General features: G+C 40.9%; 1 protein-coding gene across 2 annotated transcripts in view; it reads left to right on the forward strand.

Annotated features, from left to right (window-relative positions):
* prkcab (protein kinase C, alpha, b) overlaps nt 1–22,134 on the forward strand; it is a 117,498-nt gene that overhangs the window by 37,317 nt on the left and 58,047 nt on the right. The window lies entirely within an intron of this gene.

The following is a 22,134-nucleotide window of genomic DNA, read 5'->3' on the forward strand; positions in this document are numbered from 1 at the left end:
TTTTAGACAACATTATGTCAAAAATATCGTATTAGTACATGCCAATGTGACAAAATTGTCAAGTTTGTGCCTGTGCATGCTTTTGGCTGATAAACTTGACCATATTGAGAAAAGTATCAAAAACAGAGGTGGTGGATGTTGCTAGTTTGCTGGAAATGGGTCATTTTAGCTTGTTGCTAGGTAGTTGCTAGGGACACATATAATTGAACTTTTATGGATATAAATGAGATTTTTTTGTCTTGAAATAAAGATATTATAGATGCATAAAGGCCAAACCCAGGTCATTTTGGCCTATTACTCGGTGGTTGCCAGGCAACGCTGTGACATCCTAATATGGCAGGCATAATTCAGCTTTTGTGGATATAAATTAGATGGTACTGTATGAAACAAAAATCATCCGATGTTTTTGCAAGATGTTATATGTACGTAAATGCTAAAAGCAGCTCATTTTATGCCGTTGCTAGGCAACATGATGTGTCGCAATGTAGATAAGAACCTTCAGGTGCCTGAGATGTACCTGCCAAATTTGGATGCTCAGCTCCTGACGGTTTGGGAGGAGTTCACGGACGAACAGACAGACAGAGAGATTTCTTGTATTATAAGATCACTGTATTGATTTTACAATAGTGACTATATTGAGTCATTCATCTATTTGTAGTATAAAACATGTGAGGCACTTTTTGTTTGTTTTTTGCATCTACACATCAGGTGTGATAACATTATCCCTCATTGGTCATCTTTTATTCCTCAAACTGCATGTGACGCTGTCTGGTTCAGGGTGGTGTTGGAACAAAGGTCCCTCGGGGTACAGCATCCTTGTCAGGGGCGCACGTGCGACCCTGCTGTAACAGTTGAACCTCAGCCTCCCCTTTCCGCCGGCCATGATGTGATCTGTCCTTGGTTAGATAAGAGGTGGGGGTCAAGCACGGCCACACCGCCCGCTGCAAGAAAAACACTGTAAACTCCCCATCCTGTCAAACCAGCTCTTCATCTCCAGCTCTTCATCTTCTTTAAGTGGGCAAACATAATACTCCAATTGGGCTCTGGTGTTCTCACATTTCAGCTTCACCAGACTGAAAGAACTGCTAATGAATGCTCCCTCGCAAAGCCGATTAGAAGACTAGGAGCACTCTCACACTAATATTCTCTCACAAACTGTAATCAAAAGCTTTGTTTTTAATGACTGCATTGTCTCAAATGCTTGATTAACTCCTGCGACGATACTCTGTGATCAGCACCTCCTCTCGAAAATTTCCGTGTTTTCTTCATTAAATAACATCAAACGCCATTAAAGTGGTTTAAGAAAACATAGTACAGTTTGGTGAAAGCGGTTACATCCCAGGCAATCAAGAGAGAAAGAGCACATCTTTAATGCCTGGTGTTCAACTTTTTATTAATGCGGTTACTCTCTGTTGGCTTCTCTTCATCTCGGTTTAACTACTTTAACAGTCATTACTCATTTCTCCCACCTTCTGAGGCCCATTGCTCATTTTCTCTAGCACTCCTGGGCTGTTTCCTTGTTATTCATCCATGTATCTCCTCGACTCTGCTCTGTCTTCATGCCTAACTATTCCTCTCTATCTTTCTGTGCTTCTGTTATCTCTCCCTCCCTTTCTCTCGCTCTTGCTAACATGTACACCTACATTGCTAGCTTGAAGTGCTCATTTTGAGTTTTGCCATGTTGTTAGCACCCATTATCCACCGGCTAGCTTTGGCAAACAGTGAATAGGGTATGAACCTCTTTGAATTTCAGTGATGATACAGGACTTACTCACCGACAGAGCTTTAAAAACCTGCAGAGCACTTCATTTTATTTAATTCCATCAGTTTTTGACACTTTCCTAAATCAGAACAATTTCCACGCATAATAGTAATAAACTAAAGGACCAAGCGGCCAGTTGGTCGGTGGCTTCAGCAAGCACAGGAAAAAAAAAATCTCACACCTTCTCCCTAATATGATTTTACCATCATGCACTAATGCATTAAGAAGTATCTGCGTTTAATAGTGACAATGACTCACTAGCACCTGTTAATCCCTCCCTCTCACCATCACTCCACACACTCCCCCATCTCTGCACCTCAGCTTCTGATTCAGCATGTGTGGTGTCAAGGCTCTCTGAGTCTGGCTTCAGGCTTGGAAACACACACACACACTCACTGTCACTTTCTCTCTTACTCACACACACACACACACACATATATACACACCCTAAGTCCCTTTTGCACTGTGGGTTGAGAGTGACCCTTGCACCAGCCTCGGCGTGCGAATGGCGTCATCTGTCCAGCAGATGCTTTGATCCACTCGCAGATTGACATGGAGAAGACAGAGAGATGTTCAGATTAGCATGTGAGTGAAAGGCGCCCTCTCTCTCTTTCCTCTTTCTGTTTCTCATTCAGCACACTGAGGCGTAGGCGGTAAATAGTTCTGTATTATCAGTCAAGGATCACTCTGAAACCTGTGAATGAAGGTGACTCATTCACGCAGAAACAATATGGATTTCACAACCAGATTACATTTTCACAATGGGCCCAGATCTTTGACCAGATCAAGTCTTTTTTGTGATTTCACTTGATTTCATTGACAGATGTGGTTGCTGTGTCTGAGGAGATTATTCTGTTTCTCTCCAACCAGCCTTCTGATATTTATTTTAAGAGTCAGCTCTGCCATCTTTTTTTTTCTCAAGCTGTGCTTCACTTTAACTGTGCACAATCAAAGCCTTTTTAATCTTAGTATATATGACATATCCATCTAATCATCACCCCGTCAATGCAACCATCATCTTTTTCTCTTGGTGAGTTGTATTATCCTTCCCAGAGACTCAGTGGCAGCATGTAACATTATATTTTTCACAACTGATTGGTTACATAACTTTACCTCTTTTTAAAAAAAAACATTGAAGCTGTAAAATATTTAAATTTTTGAAGTTTGTTTTGCTGACTAACAATTAGAAGCCTTTTTTTACTGAAAATCTCCCACACTGATTCCGTTATCTAAAATGCTGGTTTTGTTCCAGTTGACTGTTTGTTTCATTTGTAATAAGGTCCATCTCCCAGCTCTGTAAATAAACCTGAGGTAATGTCTGCACAAACAGCTGGATCAAAACTGCCCAAAACACTCTTCTCCCATGCCGTTTCCTAATCTTCTGGGAAAAATCTGACATCATTATCCCGACCAGCTGGATGTTGTCCAGCTTGATGAAATGCGATGATTTATTGACGGATCACTGACTGGACTTACTGCAGTGCTACAGCTGGTAGCACCGTGAATGGTGAAAATTTTTGGTGGTGTAGTTGGCGGCTATATTCCAACTCAGTATCACATTAGGATGTGTAAGAGCCATTAATGTCTCTACTGTGATGTGGTTTTATTTTTTACTAGCTTTGATGTCATGTGAGAGTAAAATTTCTTTCTCTTTCCTGCCTCAAGCGAATGCTAAAGACAGATTTGCAGGAATGCAATGCGTTTGTGTCTGTTTGCGTCGGTTTTTACCTGCAGACAGCTTCGTAGTGTGTTGTCTACATGTTGTAGTGGTTTATTGTCACCAGGGGGCAGTGTCACAAACAACAAGTCTCTTGCTTCTGCAGTTGCTGGTCATTTTTTTAAAGTTTTTTTTTCACATTTCTCCCATTTTTTTTAACTCCACTGTCATCCTTTTAATTCTCTAGACCACTTTTCAACCAATCAGCATTCCTCCTATGCACGATGTCATTTACTTTGAGCTACGTGCTGTTGGTTTTTATGGGAGGACTGCAAACAGGCACGTGTATGGCAGCATTTGCAAATAAAGACCCTGCCATGCTTGAAGCTTGCAGACTCTGGTTGTGATGCGAATGTGCATGGACTGGTAAACTGGTTGTGACACTGGATGAATCTTAGCCAGCCACCAGAACTACAGAAGGCTGACTGGGGAGAACATTAAACAGTGGGGTAAAGCAAATTAATTCATTAATCTCCACCAGTTCTGTATAGTGTACGTGCACAGCTTTTTGGCCTAAAGTATGTTGCCACTGTGATGCATTCATGAGACTTTTACAATTCCCACACTCAGAAAGTATCTATGTAAACCAGTAAGGCCAACTTGTACCCTCTGCTCCCCATTACAGCAGCCATCAGTGCTCGGGCTTGTTGACATTCTGACTCTGCTGAAATCTACACTGTAAGGGAGAGCTATTAGCAACTGGCTCTGGTGAAAATGAGGATGCTGTCGAAGAAAGCTGAGAGAGAGAAAAATAATTGTAAGTATGAATTTGCTAGTGAGATCACCACAAGCTCGGTAGTTCTCAAGAAAGAAAAGTGCTTTGTGGATGAGCTAAAACAAGACATTGAGAGGGCTGTGTGTCAGTCAGAATACTTATGTGTGTGCGGGAGACTTGAGCTAATTAATCAACCTGCACACATGACTGTGTGGCACTGAAAGTACACTTGACTTTCTCTGCCTTGGTGTGTGTGAGTGTCTGCTTATTATGCCACAAGAGGTGGATGTAATATCACAAGCACCTGTAGGCAATTCAGCACAAGAAGCGTGTAGTAAATACTAACTGAGGAGTTCATCGTTTTCAGTTTTTGTTGAGACTCTGCAAGTGAAGCATCCATTACTTTAAGTTCATTTAATGTGTTGAAAAGAAAGAAGAGGGATGAGGTGAAATTTAAACTGGAATCATAACTGTGAGTTTCTAATCTGTTTCATTTGATTCTTTTTAATAGTTCAGTTTTCCCCTCGATCCATTATTCATCTGGTCATGTTTCGGCTGTGTGGCAGGTGGAGGATGGAACCGTATGCAGGACTCCAGAGGGAGAACGTAAACTCAAAAAGGCCACTTTTATTGCTATACTCTTAAACTTGAACATGCAAAAATACAATAACACAAGAAACTTGAAACCTCAGAGAGAGTACAGCGGTGACACGGACCACACAAGGTGAGAGGGAACACAGCACAGTAAACATGACCAAGAAACGACCAACATTTCGTTCTGGCTTGGTTTTCATCGCATTAGGTGTGACCTTTTGGTCACAAAAATAACACCAACTGTCCTGGTGTTTGTGACACAGGTGCGTGTGTGTGAGGTTTAACCCTTTCTTGTTAACTGATTACAAAACAGCACATCTAAGTCAGTGTTTTTGGAGTTCTGCAAAAGCAATGTGCCAAGTAGCGTAACAGTTTTTGGTAGTGCAACGGGTAAATACGGGGGGTTCTATACATACACTTCAACACTGATGTTGATGACATGACTGTAAGTGCAAAATCACTCACTGCATGCTGAATCCCCCCAGAGATGCTTATGTTGTTAATGTTGCATATATTTGTGCTGGAAAAAAGCCCCAATGTGGCGGGCTTTTTTTTTTTTTTTTTAAATTGGCTGGAGGAGAGTACCTGTAGACTGTCATCTTCTTACTGCCTACCTGTATGGAGGAAAAGAGCCAGGGCATCACGACTCAGATGAAAAGAGTCAGAGTTTCTGCATGTTTCTGCATCACTTTGACACATTGACAGTTGGTGAGCTGAAACATGGCAAATCCCCTGTTCCTTCCATCTCCTCCCAATGCTGTTGGCAGCTGTGACAGCTGACTGCTTGTTTTTTTTTGTTTGTTTTTTACCCTGAAAAGTTGCAGTCTCTGTCCTCATGCAGTTAGTGTAGTAGCCCAGTTACTCTCGATATCTGTGTTCCCTTTATTCCCTTTTACTGTTACTTACTTAAATTTAAAATTGTCCTTTAATTCACTTTCAAACTCACCTCCTGATGTTTTCAGATTTCTTTCTAGCTGCTATACATCACATACATGCCAAAGTGCTTTGCTATAGCATTAGGCTCGTCTGCCGTAGAATACAGTAGCCTACATTTTAGCAGTGTGTCGCCCCATTAGTCTCCCAGCTTCGAGCCATTACCTTCCCATCAACTCAGCTTTGATCTGCAGCAACAGCTGTGTAAGCTAGCCTAACACGCTCGCAACAGAACATGGCTTACACAATATCAAATCCCTCTACATGTTAATGCTGAAATGCACAGAGAGCAGATTACAGCTTAGAGAGCCGAGCCTCACTCGGTGCGTCAACACGTGCTGCAGAGTTCAGCCCAAGAGCGGGAAAAAGATGATGAATTAACTTGACATATACTCTGTGCAGTATGTAAGAGAGGAAGGTCAAAAAATGAATCTCTGCTGTGTGTCATTAACTCAGCGGAACAGATCGCCTCTTATATTACTGACATCGTGATTATGCAAGGCCATGACACTGAGGGACACGAGGCTGCTCTCAGTCAAAAATCACAATCTGCGTGTTGAGTAGTAAGCAACCTTACTTTAGGCTGAACAGATGTCCCGCACTGAGACAGCCTCTGGTAATTCCACACAGATTGCTCTCAAAGAGAAACCATGTGGAAAAACATTTTTCTACTTTCTGTTTTATTATTATGATTAAACCAGATTTGTTGATTTGTTTTTGGGTTTTCAGCAGTTTTATTGTTCTGTGTCAAACGATACAAATTAAATTTATGCTATTAAGAATGTTAGGTATGTTATTATTGATGAACATATTAGCACATGCATACAAATTTAGAAGATTTTAGTCAAAAATATTCCTTTTATTTGTAGAGACCCTCATGGGAATAAGCATGGGAATAACAAATATGTTCAACAGGTGTGTCGATGTGGTCATCAGTGTTATAACTTTGTCTTTTACAGCAATCTATTAATTCGTGCATAACAGAGTTTGTACAATTCAAAAAAGCTTGAAAGTCAATATTGGGTATGATCACCGTTGTTCTTCATCACAGCCTGAACTTGCTAAAGCTGCTTTCATGTCAATTCAGGTAGTCTTTAGGAACAGTTGTGTTTATAGTGTGTTTGGGATGTCGTGCTAAAAAAATGAAGCTGTTCCTTTCCAGATGGTATCGCATGATGTGTCAAAATCTCACTGGGCTTTTCTGCATTCATAAGCCCATTAATTTTGAGAAGGCCTCAACACCACTGGTTTAAATGCAGCCCCCAAATCCTCCACCATGTTTTACAGATGGCTGTAAACGCTTACTGTTGTACCTCTCTGACTTCATCCATCCATGTTGAACCAAAAAATTTCTTGGCTTTTGTTTGTTTGTTTGTTTGGGGCATTTTTCATATTGCCTAAAAATGTGTCTAAAGATGACATTTAAAATTTGTTACTTGCTAATCTGTGTTAATCTCTCTGTGTGTAGACACAGCACTAGAGTTTGGTCCCTTTTTTATGCTTGAATTATTCATAGGCCAGTGTTAAGTCACCTAATGAATAAAAGGACATGCCATGACAATGGTTAGACATAAAAACTGGACTGAAAATCAGTGAAAAAGCAGCCAAAGTCCAACGAAAAACTTAGAAAGACCTTCAGGAAGGCTTTAGAACTATTCTACAGACCACTTAAAAAAAATAGAATAACATCTGGCTCTTTCAAAGAAAAAAAAAAAGAGAGAGAGAGAGGTGGCTCAAGACTTATGCACAGGCCTGAATGCTATGTTAATGACATGGTGTGCATGAAACCACGTAGTTTAACTATCAGAATCAAAAAGCTCAATAATCTCAGATGTCTGAACAGCTGGAAAATTTGAGCAATTACATTAGCTGCTGATTTAATTAGAGATATCAAATTGCAATCTGGAGTTATCAGTATCATGCCTGCTTTCATAAGCCCACATGGTAGTTAATGCATTTATTTACAGCTTGGTGAGGACACCTGAGGTTATCCACATGCTGTCCTTAGGCAGGATTCAGTTTTATACAGAATAGGAGTGTTATGGTACATCCAAGACCTTCATCTGTATACAGAAAGTGTATGATGGGCATGATAACAGCGTCACTAAGATGCTATTTATGGCTTTTAAACAGCCAGCCTTGCTCACCTAATTGCACAGGAAATGTGTAAATCTCATCTGCAGTAAATGCATTTTATTGATATCCCTGCCATGTTTACACTGTGCTTGAGTGTGAGTGCATAGACACACTTGGCTTTAGAAGTTTTTTTGTTTTTTGTGCTGTTGATATGGTGTGTGAAATAATACATCACACATTGCCTAAATGCAGCGTATGTAAATGTTGGAGTGTGCCAAGCACGGTTTTTACGTGACTCTCCCCAGCCTGTTCTGGATAGAGAGGGAAAGCACTCACACAGTGAAGCACACAGTCTGCTTCTCTCGCCTCCGGTCTCTTTGCCCTTATTATCATCCAGTTCGTGTGCACAAAAAAATGGCCAGCTTACCCAAACACCCTCAGTGGGGCGTCTGTACTGTAGCGCAGCCACCGGCTGACTCCTGCGATTGCCTGCTTCTGTTATAGCAGTGTTGTCCCTGCACAGCAGTAAGTATAGGGAAATTTAGAAGACCTGAGCTAGTAAGACAATAAGCCAGCACCTCTTACACACTGCATCTTAGTTTCAATGGCAAAAAACTTTCAAAAAGTATGATGGCACAAAAGAGAGGGAAATGAATTTGTATAAATTAGACAGAAATAGTTCAAATGTTTTACTATTATTCTACTACTACTACTCTTCCAATGGTTGTTTATGATATTCCCTATTTTGATATTACATAGTAAATGGTAAATGGGCTGTATTTGTATAGCGCTTTACTTAGTCCCTATGGACCCCAAAGCGCTTTACACATTCAGTCATCCACCCATTCACACACACATTCATACACTGGTGATGGCAAGCTTCATTGCACCTGGGGCGCACTGACAGAGGCGAGGCTGCCGGACACTGGCGCCACCGAGCCCTCTGGCCACCACCATAGGCAATGGGTGAAGTGTCTTGCCCAAGGACACAACGACCGGCAACCTTCAGATTACAAGACAAAACCGCCAACTCCTGAGCCACGATTGCCCTACAATAATGAAATGCTTTTGTTTTATTAATTATAGTAGTATGGGGGGGGGGTTTGTTTTGTTTTGTTTAATTGCCAGCTAAGTAAAACAATTGTGATTTCAAAACAATTGTGAGGCCATTTTACTTGTTACCAGTAAAAGCAATATGGTAATAACGTAATATCTTTAAAAAATAGTTAAACTACTCTTTTTAAAAACATTTTTAAAGTAAAATTCAGCAGATCAAGCCCAAATGGTAAAAGTGAAAAAATCTTCCTAACAATCTTAGGAAGAGAGATTTTTTTCTTCATAAGTAAAGTTTATTTTTTGTTAGTTGTAGTCCATAGCTAGTTATGTGTACACGTCATCAACTTGTATTCTCTTCACTTTTTTATGCTGTCTTTGCAGTTGCAGTTACACCCTTAACCCCTGATTTTCTTGATTTGCTAATAAGCAAGGTTGTGACAAATTGGGGGCTCATCCGGGATCTGGTTGCACAACCTGGCTCCTAACACCCCTACAAAAAAGGTGGACACACTGTTCAGCAGTTTAACAAAGCAATTTTTAAGGTGTGCAAATCAGTAAGATTGGGGTGTAGGACGTGCATGGGTGTAGAAGTGTTTATTGGTGTTGCAAGTGCAAAGAAACTAAAGAGAAACCAAGCTGTTACATGGCACGGTGACAAACAGGTAGTTAAGCGTGAGGCAGAAAGAAGCCAACCATACATTTATAGTCATTTATAGAATGCGGAGCTCAGGTGTTTATAGCTGGCACTACTTGCTGAGCCCTGCCATGCTTGCTAGAAATCTGGAACACATGCAGAGGATAAGGTTGAGACTAACAGTCAGGCGTCGTCACATGTTTTTGTTAAACTAACAGGAATCCAGTGGAGATGAGAAAAAGTGATGTGGCTCCAGAGCTGCTGGACCAGAACTATTATTGCCACTAAAAAATCTCACAGTTAATTCACAGCAAACTTTTTTTTGTCTATTTTCTGTTATGTTTAGCTAGATAAAACAGCAAATGTGGCTCTAACAGCTGAATAAAGCAACACCAACTGTCTTCTTTCGAAAGACAACATATTTAATAATGTGATTATGCAACACTGCTGCGTTTGTGTTTTCACTTCTGCTGTATACTTGTTCATACTCCGCAGCATGTATGATAAGTGGCACTTCCTTCTACTTATTAACAGTTATTAGCTCATTAAAATCTGCTTACAGGCGGAAAATGACAGAAGCATCCTTCCTAAATAAACCCCCAAGACCTGAATAGGAAAGCAAGCACGGGAGGTGGAAATTAGTGCGAAGTAATTATGAAGATGGCAAAGATTTACTACAGAGTTTCAGAATAACAGCTGTGTTACTGCTAATAAAGTTCTAAAACTCTGAAAAATTATAGGCGTAACTAAAAGCTACATAATATCAGTGGACACAGAGATTAAATCCTCAGACTTGTTTCATCCCACACAGCTGGTACGTTATTTACAGGATGCTTGGTTTCAAATATTGTTTAGATTAAAGAGTCAATGAGCTAATGACGATACATTTCCCCATAACAGTTCTTCCAGCTTTGTGTGACCAACGCATTTGTTATGGAGGGTAATTAAAGCGTGATCATCTTGAAGATTAACACAGATATTATATCAGCACAAATGGAAGGATTCATCTTCCTTATTAACATGCAATGCATGGCCCATATGTGCGGCTTCCTCTTGGAATTTTAATTAATGTGGCTAGGTCATGGATGAGAATTAATTTTCTCCTTTTAATAAGAGGAAATCAAAAGCGGAGAAACGTGTTTGCCCAGAGTGCAGCTGCTTTTGAAAAAAGAGAAATATTCACATCCAGATTAGTGGGTTGCCGTACCGGGGGCCTTGGGCTTTTAAAAGTAGCCTGAAAAGTTAGAGAGGTAGCTAATGTGAGATGCTCACAAGAAATGAAGGGTGGGAAAAAGGAACTATGGAAGTCGAGCAACGATGGGAAACATAGGCTAGAAAGGGAATGTCTACAGTGTTGTTGTTTCTCTAAACAAAAGGCGAAATGGAGCAAGGCGCCTGTAAGCTGGAGGGCTTTCTGCTTGTGGGAAGATGGAGGGGAAAGGAAGGGTGTAATGGGGGAGACAAAAGGAGGAGAATGTGGTTTATAATATGCTGTTTGTGTCAAAAGGACAATCCTTACCAGGCTGTGATGAGCAAGAGGAGGAGCAGTAATCAAGCACAATGGAGATACAGGCAGACGGTAGTATAATTAGCGGGCCTGCAAATGGGCCTCATGGAGACCCCACATGGTCCATGACTGGCCTTAGCATTCCCTCATATATAAACATACTGGCAGTTACTGTAAAGACTGTATGATGTTATGTCAGTACAGTTTATGATGATATGTGACTTTAATTGGCATATTTCTGCTAGAAACATCTAATCAGCCACTCACATGGCAGCTGTCCAAGGTATGTGGACATGATCAAGGTTACCTCCTGAAGTTCAAACGTAGCTTCAGAATGTAGAAAGCAAAGGTGATTTCAGGTGACTTTGAACATGGCATGGTTGTTGGTGCCACACTTGCTGGTCTGAGTATTTCAGGAAGTGCTGATCTGCTGGGATTTTGATCTCAGAGGTCAGAGGAGAATGGCCAGACTGCTTCAAGCAGATACGAAGGCAACAATATCTCAAATAACCACTTGTTACAATCACAGTGTAGTGGCTTTCGTAGGGTCTTCCTTGAAGTAAGCAACTTGAAATAAAACTATACAGAAAGCTCAAATCATTTCAGACACGTTCCTTGAACATCACAATGAGTTCAGTGTACTGAAATGGCCTTTGCAGTCACCATTTGTCAATCTAATAAAGCACCTCTGGGGTGTCATGGAACAAAAGATTCTCTTTATGGATGTACAGCTAACAAATCTGCAGCGACTGTGTGATCAATATGGACCAGAATCTCTGAGGATTGCTTCCAGCACCTTGTTGAATTTATGTCATGAAGATTTAAGGCAGTCCTTTTGATATATATATTTTCCATTTTCACAGTTATTACCACAAACATGGTAAAGCTGCCACATTTCATTAGATAATGTGGACTGTATCTATTTATATATAGACCATAACATTCAATCAATAAAAGACAGATGCATGTGTGGCCCCTCAGCTGCGGTCATGAGCGGGCGGGGAAACTGTGTAAAAGGTTACTGTTTTAAATCAGTAAATCATTACTGTCTGTACTGTTTATTAGTTGCCATGACCACTTGGTTGCATTGCTTTTAAATTATTTATGCAAGTTTTAGATTGTTTTTTTTTTTGTCTCAGTCAAGTACACACACAGTAACACACCCACACAGATACCTGCCCCAGTTATGTCAGTCTGAGCCAGTGCTTGTGGCTGCAATGTTACTGAAGAGACGAGTCGCTCAGAAAGGTAGACTGTCGAGGAGTTTAGCCTCCCCGACATGCTTGCATCTCTTGGGTCGAGACTCTGTGTCATTGTGCCCCTTTGTACTCTTCACACTAACCTGGTTTGATCTCTGTTAAGTTGGACTTTCTCTTCCTTGAGAGGTTGGTCCATTTTGGGGGGTTTTCAGATGCCACTTTTGTAGAGGACTTCAAAGTGGCTAATAGAAACTCTGACCTTTTTAAATGGGTTATTTATTTTCCATTATGCTGATTGCATCAGGGAACCTCCATTGCCCGAGTTCACCAACCTGGATAAAAACTTTTGAGGTGTGCAATCCAGCAGTCTCCTCAGATAACAGCAAAATCGTTCTTTTTCATTTGCTCTAAGACACTTACTCAGTCTTTAATTATTCCAAACACACAAGCACTCATCAGTGGATGTAATTGCCGAATGAACGGGAGCTCATTTAGTGCAGACAGACTAAAGATTGTGCCAGATCCTGCTCCCCACTGAGGTGAAGGGTAGAAGATGAATAGTCATAAAGCCTGCAGTCTCAGCAGGTGAAAGACTTGGAGTGGCCTGTTGGGAAGTCTTCGAGACGAGGAAGCTAACTACTGAGCCTAACCTGATTTAATAACTTAATGACAGTGCATGAACACTTCACCGCTGAGCGTAATTTCATAAAGATCAAATTGAGTTTTGCCATTGATGATTAATGTGCACAACAACCTGGATTGCGGAGAGATTTAGTATTATCATATGTTCATTTCTTATTCAGATGTCGCTGTCATGGCTCTGTTGGCATCCAACAAATTCCACACTGATATCAAGACTCATTTTGTTGCCTGACATTAATAAACTAGAACATTGAGTCTGGATTCAGGTTCAGTTTTCTCATGATGAATGCATACGTGCTTACTTAACCATCAGACGTCTGTAATTCTGTAAAGATCTGAATCCCAACTTTCATGCATCTTTCTCGTCTCCCTTTCCTTTGACCTCATTCCTCACGTTTTCTTCAGGTTCATCACTTCTTCCTGCAGCTCCTGCAATTTGCTTTTATTGCCGTTCAGTCATCATGAATGCGACCGCAAACACTGACCAGGGACATAAGACTTGCTTTGCTGTCATAAAGTCAACACTCACGCACACACAAACACTTGGTGCAGGTGTGTGCTGTCTTAATCTCGCTCTGCCTTCAGCGTCTCCTGCATGTGAAAAGCATTTGGTCAGCAGCAGCAAACATTTCTGCCTATCCAGCACAAGACAGGAAATATGAGAGGAACTTAAAAACTTGCTTTGACCTGTGCGTTTATATTAATAACTGGAGAAAATGGGGTGCACGTGAAGTGAAAGGTGTTACTCTTCATCATGAACCCACTGAGAAGTATTCACAGAGTTCCCCGGTGGAGCCTTTCAGCATCTTTCAGGACTGCATTATACCTGCTCTAATTCATTAATTTCATTCAATGAAGCTGCCATCACCCTGGTATTGCTCATATTGTTTATTTCTTAGTTATCGGGTGTCAGATGACCCAAAAGCTGTGGGTTTTTATTAGCTCACTGCCACAGTAAGATTTTAGTAGAGCATCTGGTTACGCTTGGTCATAACTCATAAATGTTGCACTGCAGATTTGTTTTTTTATATCCTCCAAATGGCTCGATTTGCCTCGAGCAGTGATGACTCACAAATGACAAAATTAATTGCAAGTAAAAATCTATTAAGAGCGCTTCAGAGGAAACATTTTAGCCAATGGAAATGTGCAGAGGCAGCAGTGTCGCCTCACACCAAGGTCCTGGGTTTGACTCCACTGGCCGGCCTGTGCGGTGTTCGCATGTTCTCCCCGTGTCTGTGTGGGTTTTCTCCGGTACTCCTGCTTCCTCCCATAATCCAGAAAAATGCATATGAGTTCTCCAGTGATAGCTGGGATATTACAGAGTGACCCTAAATTGGTTTGGCCTGCTGTCTCAAACAAATAGTTAATTTCAGGATAATAACACAAAGCACTTCCATTCCTGACTCTTACTGTCTATCAGTGATCTTGAGTGAAGCCACTAAGGCAGCAACTTGTTGCCATCTCCTGTGCTTTTGAGTGTCCGTCTTCTTATTCAGCATGTAAGGATAAACTTGTCTATGATACCTAAGGTACAAAAAAACTAAATCGCTCATCAATATTGAATCATAAACTAAACGTATAACTCCACTAGCACTCCTAAATGGTTTCAGCCATTGCTGCTTTCACCACACTTGCCTCCTTTAGCTCTTTAAGCTACACAACAACTTGTCTAGTTAGCATGTCATTGCATAACACACCTTAGCGTAGCAGTCTCTCCTTGGCTATTAGGGTTCAGTGGTCTTTTTCCTTAATCTGATCATCCCATTATCCTGGTGCTCCATTACCAAAAGTCGATACCATTATTAGCTCTTGAGGGAGTCATAAATAAACAAAGAGAATATTGTATATCCTCCGATTTTATTGCATTATCCCAGTGAAATACAATTGAATATCCATTGATGTATATGAAAACAGCCAGATGAATGTTAATGCTATAAAGTGTAGGCAGCGTAATCAAACAACAACACTGATGCCCAGGAGACTCAACAATAAGCCATATTAGCTTCCCTGATGAGCCTATTTAACTTGGGAACATACTCCAATGTGCTGTCCTGCACTAATGTCACTTTGCAGGCTACAAAGCTAAATATATGGTTAGCAAGAATGCAAAAGTGCATGTACCTGCATGCTCTACAGATATTGTTGTGGAGCTTTGAAATCACTGTTAATAACACGCAGTCTACTGCTTATTTACTTTGACACCTTTCAAACTGCCTCTGTCAGTCAAGCACAGACTGTACATGTCAGCTTGTGACACTTCCCCCAAAACATAAGCAACTCTTATCCCACATCGAATGGCACATTAACAACACACTGATGTTGCTGTAACTAAAAAATGCAGTAACTAAATGTCATTCAAACTTGATTCTGCCTTAATGTATCCTAAAATAATGTCAGTGGGATATGCAAACTTATTAGACTTAATATTGTTTATTCAGCTGCTGAGATAAATAAGATCAACAACAAACACTGAAATGCCCCCTTTATTGTTAATAAGAACTTGACTAAGGTGAAAGCATAAATATAGTATTATTTAGCACTTCAAGATAATGAAGTCAGGCAATTGAATTTATTAGATGAATAAATTCAAAGTTCTATGAATAATTTATACACCCACAGTATATGAGGTGTGTGTGTACTTGCATTCATTAGCGTATGAGCCTCTGCATCTACTCATACCTCCTTCTGCCTGTGTGTGTGTGTGTGTGTGTGTGTGTGTGTGTGTGTGTGTGTGTGTGTGTGTGTGTGTGTGTGTGTGTGTAATTGCAGACCGGCTGGTAAAAGGTGTGTGTTTGCAGGCAGACGGCAGCCAGGGAGCTGACCTATTCCGTAGAATGGAGGCGGAGGCAGCTCAGTGTTTAATGTCACCACCAGGGAGGGACCACAGCAGAGATGGGGAAGGGGGCGGCGGGGGGTGTTGTAGGTTTATTGCTGCATTTTAGTCCAAAAAGACATGTTCTTTTCCCCCGTGGATGATGATCTTTAAAATCGGCTAAGAGGTGTCACGTACCAGCTTCGCTTTCATGAAAATGACTCACAACCTGTTGACTTGTTTACTGTAATAAGGCCTTCGCTTATTAATGCATCATTCACCTTGACGGACCCTTCACAGCATGCCCGCAATACATGCTGAGACATTTAAAATTATCTTAAAGCAAATATACTTGACTAAAACTTCCATGCGTTCAGCTATAAACAGAAATACTATTTTGGGCTCCAAAGCAGTTTGTTTACATTCACTATTTCCACTGCTTATGTCTAATTATTTAACCAAACCAGTGCATGATGTCTCTAACAGGTCTTTCTAACCATTTGTTCTTATTTTCAGAGCTAAAATGCTGTTGTTTTTTACAGAGCCACTGGTTTCAAAGAGATAGGTTGCCTTGCCTAGGTGCTTATCACTCAACACCCCTTGGCATTGCACTTAAAAGCCTTGAGGATTGTTTTTAGTGTGCAGGGCTTCTAAACCTAACCAAGCAGCAAGTGGAAATCAGAGTAAAAAAAAAAAAAAGGTGTGGAAGTGAAACTAATGAGCGATCGAAAACAAAGTGAAACAGAGATCCAAAATGGGGAATGAATCACTGTCTCCTGGGAAATGTCTCACTTAAGCCAGCACCAATGCTCCTGTCACCTAATGAGGACATTGTTTTTTTCCCCCGCCTTAATAATGTGCTCTCCACTGCTGATAATGCCATCGTTCCTGTGTGTATTGTGTGTTTCCTGTGACTTCTAATACACCAGAATGTGTCCCCCTCGCGCTGTACAATAAAATTATGTCAGCTTCCACATACTCCCCTTCCTTGGCACTTTTGACCATAACAAGTCTATATTGGCACTTTTATGTAAAAACTATACCAACTTAAGGTCCTCTTTTCTTCTTATCTTTAAAATCTTACCACATAATTATTTATCAGCTCAGAAACTTAAACCGTATTTTTGCATCAGTTTCTGAAGGCTTTGTTAGCTTGGTATTTTACACTTTGCCTTTGCTGCTAAGAGATAAAAATCACGGTTTTCACAACGGTAAGAAGTCTTGGACCAGTAAGTGTATTAGGCTTAGCAAAGTGGCTATCTAAGATCTAAATCTCCAGCTAAAACAGGGCCATCGATTTTTCTCCTGAAGCAGCAGGGGTGAGATGTCATGCTGAGGTCTCTCAAACAAAGCCATCATGATTTGTGCTGCTCCACTAGGGATGTCACCTTATAGGTCTTTCCTTCTCTCTTAGCTTCCCTCCTCTCCTCACCTCACTTCTGAGTTCACTTGAAGAAGATTACCTAATGCTGTATTTAAAAAAAAAAAAAGAAGTTTCGTTGTCTGTGGCTGCACCTCATAGGAACATTTAGGCATTTAAAGGTTATATGAGTGCGTATGTGTGTGCAGATATGTGTGTTTGTCCATGTGCTGCTTTTTGTGCTTTAGCTCTTTAAGTGTGTGTGTGTGTGTGTGTGTGTGTGTGTGTGTGTGTGTACCTTCAGTATTTCGCCAGGGGATATTTGGGCTTTGGGGGAGTTATATGACTCAAGACTGTCTCCCCAGAGAACAGACACAATTGCCGCCCTACTTTATAGTCTCAGGTAGAGCACAGTGACACATCTGGCATTTGCATAGCTACTGAGTTGCACCATTTTACAAAAAGAAATAAGTGAGATTTGCTTTTCCTCTACTGAAGATTAGGCCTTCTGCTGGGGAAAGGATGTGTGAGCAGATGGGAAATACTTCAAGAAGATGAAACTGGTCACATCTCCCTTTCTTTGTAGTTCTCTGTCTTCTGGATCTCTTTTTAGAACAAAGGTGTCATGGCCAAATAAATGGCCAAAGATGTGAATAAAATTAGTTCTCGTCAGGGTGCAGTTGTGGCAGTAGATGATGATAGTGATTTCGGTCAGCCTCTTATGGTGATTTTTTTTATACCTTATTTCTCTTGAGATTCATTTTAAATTTAATTTCGGTCACTATATTTTCATTTAACTAACCCCTGCTTTACAGATGTGTGGGTCATGGGCAAACACAAATAACTTTATGGAAGGTGGCTAATACTGCTTTAATGGTGCAAGTTAATTTCACTCCACCGTGCCCTGGAGATTTCATGATTGGTTCAGTTTGTCTGCCTGTTTGATGGTTTTTAGCAGGTTTACTCAAAAAGTTATGGACATATTAGCATGAAACTTCTACCAAAGGTGGGGCTTGGCACGACTTAAAAAATGATTACATTTTGGAGTCCTTCCAAATCTAGGACGGAGTTGTCAAACATATGGCCTGGGGGCCAGAATCGGCCTGGCAAAGACTCCACTTGGGCCCACTGGTCAGCTTTGGAAATCACAGAAATGTTCCTTTTTTTTTCTTCTTCTTCTTCTTTTTTTCTTCTTTTTTTTTACAGTGAATCCACAGCAGAAGGGGAAAAAAGAGATTTGTTTTCTAAATTAACTAAAACTTTATTTTAAAATTACAGGACAGTATGGGCAACAAACTACCACATATTTTTCTGTAATTTTACACATTTGTCATGTAGTTTCATAGGTCCGGCCCACTTAAAATCAAAGTCGGCTGTATGATGTCAAATGAGAGTGACACCCTTGATTTAGGGTTTTTGGGCATGGACTATGCACGACTTTTATATCTCACCAGGACAGCAGCAGCTGATACTTTAAGCAGTGCTGCTGCTGCAGCGTTGCGCCTCATCATTAGGTCCCTCCTCCTAGGCTACAGACTTGTTTCAGTATGTGCTTACATCTGCTAACCATGAGCACCTGACATGGAGACAAAATTAGGTGGCCATTGCTATTTGTCTCTCGTCACAGTTGCACACTGGCCAGTTTCTCTTGCACCCAGTCATAGCATGTTATTCGCTTCATGTGTGACTGCTCATAACATTTCAGCTTGGTGTTCACCTGCTCGCACTGTTGTTTTCCCTTGCTTTCAACCTAACCTGTTATTTTCTTGGTTGCCAACTTCCTCTGCCAGTCGGTGCAAACATGCTGATGCAGGCCCTACACCCCACGGTGGCCCTATCTCGAGCAGTGACGAGAGGAGCAACACAACCCTCCCTAACTAATACTGTGGGTGACTCATCCAACACCAACACAGGAAGATGAGGAGGAGGATACACAGGAGACAAAAACCACCCGCTTGAGTTGTCACTTTAAATGCACCGAGCTGTTGGGGATCCTCCATAAGAGTGAATCCCAGGCGTTTCAGGAGTGGGAGGACGTCAGTGGGACACCTTACACCGTGCATTCTTTCAAATTGCATACTAACTACTTTCTCATTTATCTTCTTCCAGACTTTTTTCTGTTTTGCCTTGAACTTGTTTTTCTTATCTGGTTTTACAAAACATCTCGTCTCTACTCACTACTACTTTTACCTTCCTTTGCCCCCTCTACACCTCCCATCACACCACATTCCTCCTTTTCCCTCTGTCACTGTAAGCACAGAAGCCCTGTGGCCTCATTAAGCTGTCACTGATCCCTCCTGCTGTGGCTGAGACCATTGGATCATTAGTCAGCCCTGTCTAAGACACCCAGCTTGACAAGAATAGCCTAACGTCCCAAACCTCTAATAGTCTCCAAATATCTGAATCACAATCAAGTCTGAGCAGGCGCTGCCGCTTTCCCCACCTTGACAAATAATCGATGAGCTCAGCCGTAGCGTATTAACATTGATGTCTGAAATATTCATGCGCTCACACACAAGCTGCGCAATTGGATATTTGTGTCATGAGTGGGTTGATAATGTGTCATGTGTGTGTCATCCAAGAATGCCAATAATTATTTATCTTTGAAATATTAAGGCGATCACACCTCATGCAATAGATTGGAGGGTTAGCTACTGAACCAAGACTCCAAGTCCATATTGTTAAAAGGAAAAAAATTGACAGTGGCATTCAAAAATATTGATTAGTTCAATAATTATTTTCTTGATTAACTGTGTGTGACAGTTGTAGAGTCACAGATTTCTAAAGTTCAATGTGACACTTTCACATCAGCATTCTTTTTCCCGAGTTCAAAACTGCTGATGTATTTATTATCTTTTTAACCTGATAGCTCCTTAGTGATCATCCACTATTCTCACAGCTGATGTGAGAACAGCTCTGATAAAAGCTACCCTGCGTTCGCACACTCTACATCACCTCATCCCAAACCAATCTTCCAGAGAGTGAGACCGGGTCTATCATCTGCTCTGTGCTATGTGTGAGAAAGAAAAAATGAAGACAATTTCCTGGCCTCACTCTTCCAAAATTGTTAGGAGTTCATGTGTGAAAACAGATACAGATGTAGTTTGCTGTAAGATGTATGAAAAAAGATCTGTAGAAATCAGTAGTGATGGATAATGATTGCTAAAAGGAAAGGTATTGTTGTACTGATAGAATCTACACAGTAAAAAAATAAATCTACACCAAACAGAGATTAAACATTTAACAAACATCTAACAAACATATTAGCTAAATTAGGCAGAGTGAAATATCACTCACTGAGACCAAAAATTATGATCAAGTATCTAAAATGTTTGTATACTTTAGCTGTAACCTGGTCTTAATGGTTTTAGATCCTATGAAAAATTATGTTGTGGTAACATTTTGGTGGACTTAGTACAGTACTTTCCTCCTATGTTTTTCACTTGGTTGGATGTTGTTAAGGTTTTTGGAACTTTTTTACCCTTTAGTTTTCAGGGTCAAGGTCAGAGATCAAGTTTTCTGAAAACCTTGTGAATGCGATAACTCAAAAACAAGGTGACATACTGTAGGATTTTCAAATTGATACCGTACGTGAGTCTACTGGGAGGCTGAGAAGTAACACTGATAATTCCCAATATTTTTTATTGTATAATGGAAAGAATCCTGTGATCATCCGCCACTGTTATCTTCTGTAAATGGCTTCACAAGCATGTTCTGTATGTAATGGATTTGCTTTAGGCCTAGAGACCACTCTGCAATCATCTAGCAACTGTTGGAGGCAGTCACTGGCAACTGTTGTGAAATTATTTGCCTCATTAATTCAGTGCAAGAGACTGGTCAGTGCCCCCCTGGTAACAACTAGCTGCTAGACAAAGGTTGGAAAGTGGTTGCTAGCTTTAGCGAGAATGAAATTGGTTGCCAAGAGTGATATGTTGTTGCACTGAAAACCTCCTTGTGATTGCTTTGGCTATTAGCAGGTTGCCACGGTTACCAGTAGTTTGCATGGAAGACAGAGTTGTCTGCAAACACTTGGCAGCGACTCGTTCAGCTGTGAAACCGTAAAAGAGGCAACACAAGCTGGAAATGGAGAATGTTTGCCTTAAAACTAAAAGTTCTGCCTTTCGAAACGCGCACACCAGGTTCGCTGTAAGCAGACGCCTTAAAAATGCAAATACCCATACATATATTCAACTTTAGACCTTTTGCCTGCTTAACTGATGAAGATGTAACAAACAAACAACCATTACCTACCTATGAAATACGCTTCTGGGCTGTGCAGAACTGGTGAACCCAAACATATACAGACAAGGGGAAGGCAGGGTCATTTATTGTTATAGGAAAGAACAAAGACAGAAAGAGAGTCATTCTAGAAGTGGCAAAAGGTCAGGCTGACCTAGAATGGGATGTTCGAGGGGAGTCTAAGGCTGATGTGACATTTTGAGTCAGTTGCCCAATTATCTCTGGTTCACTGAAAAAGAGTGGGCTATAAATAAAATATGCTATTCTCAAATAACAAAACATATCTAAGGATCAGAACATATATAACATCTATAACTGCAGATCTATCTCTAGTAGAGTGCAAAGGCATAGGTCAAGGGTTCATTTCATATCACCAGTGATATGCCCCTACATCTAATCACGTATGCATAAGCCAGCTGAGGATGTTCCCGTATCTCTAACACCTCGTGGATTAAAACCCCACTGACAGCTGTTGATCTTTTGGCTTCATCCTTATGATGCATAACTCTTAGATGACCTGAAAGCTTTCAGTTAGCCGGTCATTTGTAAGCTGGATATGGCAGCAGTGTGGTTGGGAGGAGAGCTGCACATTCAGCAGTTGTACTGAGGAAAGACAAAGATGCAGAGAACAGCTGTGTTGCTTATGTAATTGCAGAGAGTAAATGGTACGCACGTAGACAATCAAGTGGCGCGGCGCTAATCATCAGCTTTTTGGACGCTGGACAGAAACATCAGGGGCCAAAGTGGTCTCTCTGCCAGCTACAGGGCATCTGACATAATCCTCACTCACACATGTTAGTGCATGCAAGATGATCGCAAACACACACACACACACACACACACACACACACACACACACACACACACACACACACACACACACACACA

The sequence above is a fragment of the Pundamilia nyererei genome, unplaced genomic scaffold (genome assembly GCF_000239375.1).
Source record: "Pundamilia nyererei isolate P.nyererei 1_Seehausen unplaced genomic scaffold, PunNye1.0 scaffold00059, whole genome shotgun sequence".
In the NCBI taxonomy this organism is placed as follows: Eukaryota; Metazoa; Chordata; class Actinopteri; order Cichliformes; family Cichlidae; genus Pundamilia; species Pundamilia nyererei.